This window comes from Octopus bimaculoides, chromosome 5, assembly GCF_001194135.2.
Source record: "Octopus bimaculoides isolate UCB-OBI-ISO-001 chromosome 5, ASM119413v2, whole genome shotgun sequence".
Classification (NCBI taxonomy): domain Eukaryota; kingdom Metazoa; phylum Mollusca; class Cephalopoda; order Octopoda; family Octopodidae; genus Octopus; species Octopus bimaculoides.
This window is the reverse complement of record NC_068985.1, coordinates 78879954-78884480: the sequence shown is the minus strand read 5'-3', so window position 1 is coordinate 78884480 and position 4527 is coordinate 78879954. Positions and strand designations below refer to the sequence as shown.

At 34.0% G+C, this 4527-nt stretch overlaps 1 protein-coding gene across 4 annotated transcripts in view; it reads left to right on the top strand.

Annotated features, from left to right (window-relative positions):
* The window catches only part of LOC106870613 (uncharacterized), a 205660-nt gene that overhangs the window by 130873 nt on the left and 70260 nt on the right, over positions 1–4527 (top strand). The window lies entirely within an intron of this gene.

Here is a 4527-nt window from a genome sequence, read left to right as displayed (position 1 = left end):
TCTCTCTCTCTCTCTCTCTCCCTCTCTCTTTCTCTCTCTCTCTCTCTCACCAATAACCTGTCATAGTGAAAGTCTTGTTTTAAAGTTTGTGTTGCATTGTCTGTATGTTGAAATACAGAAAAATACACATGCATACAAATACACATACACACACAAACAACCAAAACATAACTATATGTATTATATGCATATGTGTAACAGAAATGTTATGCATTGTATGGTTAGGCCAGTTAATAAGTAAACTGCTATATAGTGATTTTTTTTTTTAAGTCAGCTGCATTGTGTTGACAGAATTGTACTCAAGATTCCCATGTTTTTAATCAAAACTTGTTAGTTACTATGGTGACAACATTACCTATCTATCTTTTTACAATCTCTCTCACTGTATCTCTCAACAACTTTTCCATCTTCACTCCCCTCCTCCTTTGTAAGGAACAGGCAGGTGGTCTGCTTGATTTTTATAATACAGATGTTATCTTAATTTATACTTTAAATGATATTCTGTAAAAGTATTGAGAAGTTTTCAGTTGCAAATAAATTTAAAATTGTTCGTAGCTTGAGATTTCTTTTCTTTACAATTGTTTTAATACTTCTATCTGAGCATACATCCCTCATTACTATCAAATACATGAAGATTTGTCTATAGTGTTGTTTAGCTTATTTTATTTTTCATGTCTGTTACAATGTATATACTCTTTAATTACTTATATAGAAATATTCATATACTTACATTTTGTAGCTCAAGTTTTTTTAATGTGATATATTGATTCCATAGAAATGGTAATTACAAGATAAATCTGAACATGGCAGAATCGTTAGAGAGTTGGACAAATTCTTTGCAGTATTTCTTCCAGCTCTTTACATTCTGAGTTTGGATCCAATTGAGATCAAATTTACCTTTCATCCCCTCCCACTGAGCTTGATGAATTAAACTACCTGTCAAGTACTGGAGTCCATGTCAATACACCTTCCCTCAAAATAACTGGCCTTGACTGTGGTACCTTGATTGTCTTTCTTCCATAGTCTTAAGCTGATTAATACCATGTAAGTAAATTTGGTTGATGGAAACTGCAGGAAGCCCAGTGTGTGTATGTGTAGATGTTAACATTTCACGTTTGTCACTGCTTGAGCAAAGTGGTGCTGAAGTTGACACCTTTTGTTGAAGACCTGTGGAATAAAGAAATTCTTTACTTAATAAAGAAATCCTTTACTTAATAATCAGATGAAGGTTTGTGATAGGAAGAGCACTTGCATGTAAAATCCTGCTTCAGTTAACTCACCATTCAAATCCATGCTAGCATGGTCAAAACAGTTTTTTAATGAAAGAACAAATTGTTGATATCAAAAAATAGAATTGGCTCTGCATCTTCAGTCTTTTTATCTTCTTAATTAATTTGTTTGTAAACAACAGAATATCTCATTACACACCACAGTCAGCATTTATCAGTCATCTGAATTGCCAGTTGTTGTTGTTACTGTTACTGCATTTTCTTCTTTCCCCCTCCACCACCATAACTGCATAGACTTACGATTGAAAAATGTCTCACTATGATCATCATATCTTTTTGTATGTCAGTGTCTGTTTTCTCCTTTTTTTAAATCATTATTTTTAAGATAATAGATGTGGGTTGGCGAAATTGTTAGAACATCAGAAAAAAAGAAATTCCTTGTTCAGATTTGTTCCAGCTTCTTATGTTTTGAGTTCAAATTCCTGCCAAGCCTCACTTTGTCTTTCATTTTTTTTTTCCATGTTTTAGAAAAAAAAAAGTGCCCATTAAATACTGGGCTTGATTTAATTAACGAACACCACTTCTCTCCTGCCTGCAAAAGTTTTAGCAATATTCCTATGTTAGAAACAGTTAAGCTTTGAAGATGGTTAGATTCCAGTTGGAGGGAATTTGTCTGTTATAGCTAACAAATTGAACAACCAAATTATTATATGATACAGACTTTATTCCAAATGCCTAAGGTGGTGAGCTGGCAGAATCATTAGCATTCAGGCAAAATTCTTAATGGCATTTCCTCTGTCTATACATTCTTAGTTCAAATTCTACTGAGGTTGACTGTCTTTCATCTTGAGGGGTCAATAAAATAAGTACCAGTTCAGTATTAGAGTTGATGCAGTAACTAATCCCCCTTCCTCAACATTTCAGGCCTTGTGCCTATTGTAGAAAGGATTATTCCAGATACCTTACATTCTAGAAAGGATTATTCCAGATACCTTACATTGTAGAAAGGATTATTAGATGACTTACATTCTAGAAAGGATTATTCCAGATGCTTTACATTCTAGAAAGGATTATTCTAGATGCCTTACATTGTTGAAAGGATTATTCCCGATGCCTTAATAAAAAATGCATTACATATTCTTTTTGTAAAGAATTTGTGTGACATTGTTAATTACTGTATCTTTCCAAGTAAATAATTCCTGGGGTCACTGCCCCTTAGAGGAATGCTACAGCAGCTGGAGTTTACAAACTCAATTACCTCATTTTAATGTTGCACAAACAGCATTAATCAGATTCATTAGGGATTCTATCACGATACATCATGTGAGATTGGGAGCAACGAGGGTATGTAATTGATAAGGTCACAAATTGTAAAGAGAATTGTGAAATAAGCTCAATGATTAACTGATTGATTGATTGATTGATTAATCCAATGATTAGTCAAACAATTCATTAGTTAATTGGTTAATTATCTAATTCATTAACTAAGAAAAAGTAACATGGAACCAGTGTGTGTGTGTTTTTTATGAGAAACTGACTTTTTTACAATACAGTAACCATTTCAACACTTAATTTCACATAAAATAATATTGAAAAAACAAATGTATAAGTGAAATACACACACATGTAGATACATTGATATTATGCAATTTTTTGCATGTACAAATCAACTATCAACACACACTCACACATATTTGCTCAGATCTCAACTTATCTCTTACCTGAGTTACTACAGAGGGTGAATCAGTTTTGTCTGAAAACTATGAAATATTCTGATTTTGAGTAGCTAAGTGTGTGTGAGAGAGAGAGAGAAAGAGAGAGAGAGAAAGAGTGAATGAGTGTGTGTATACATATTAATTTGTAAGAAAAAAATGTGTTGTGATTGGAGGAAATTCATAATGCAGGAATGCAGGAAAGCTGCCAAAATTTTTTTTATTTATTTCTATGTATAAATTTCTATACACAGACAAGGCCTGAAGTGCCAAAACATCAATATGCATCCAGGTTTCCATGGTCATGTGAGTTGGGCAGATATCTTGCTTTATGAGTTTTCTAGCCCTTTCTCTCAGTAATAATTTTAGTTGCCTCTTATGGATTGAAAGGACATGATGTACCTGTACTAGAATGAGCAAACACAAAAGTTGACGCTACTACAATTGCATTTCAAAAGCAGTGATCAATCTAGAGATTTCATATTTGATACTTGTTCAAAAGGTCACCTAATTGTGTGTGCACGTGTACACATGCATAAATGTGTGCATGCATATGTGTGTGTGTCTACATGTATAATTATATATCATTGCTATTATAAGAAACTGTCGTATGTCCAAATTTGGTCAAATGTGTTTTATTCAATATTTCTTTTTGATTGCAATAGCCGGTTCTTTTGGTCACACTATTGTATCGTCAGCTGGTTCAAATGACAAGATATCAAAAATTTAAAAAAAGGAACGTTTTGGTCTTAGGACACTTGTGCAAAATAGCAACAATATGTATATAGTTGTAGGTGTGGCTGCGTGGTAAGAAGTTTGCTTCCTAATCACATGGTACTGGGTCCAGTTCCACTGTGTGATGCCTTGGGCAGGAGTCTTCTGCTATATGTCTGAGCCAACCTGAAAAAACCCTATCTTAAAATTAAAATGATGATGATATGTATATGTATAATATATAATGTATATATATGGTGCTCCAGCATGACGACAGCTGCATGGCTGAAACAAATAAAAGAATATATATATATATATATAAATATATATATATATTATATATGGTGCTCCAGCATGTATATAATATATATATTTATATATGGTGCTCTGCATGGCTGAAACGAGTAAAGGACTATATGTAATATATATATCATCATCATCGTTTAACGTCTGTTTTCCATTCTGGCATGGGTTGGACGGTTCGACTGGGGTCTGGGAAGCTAGGAGGCTGCACCAGGCCCCAATCTGATCTGGCAGTGTTTCTACAGCTGGATGCCCTTCCTAATGTCAGCCACTCCAAGAGTGTTGTGGGTGCTTTTTACATGCCACGAGCACAGAGGCCAGAGGAGCTGGCATTGGCCACGATTGGATGGTGCTTTTTACGTGACACCGGCACGGAAGCCAGTCAAGGCAGCTCTGACATCGGCCACATTTGGATGGTGCTTTGTACATGTCACCGGCCAAGGGTCACAACTACAATTTCCATTTTTCCATTTGATTGTAATTTGATTTCATTTTGATATTGAAGTTGATGTATATATATATAATATATATATATATATTATATATATATGATATATATTATTATATAT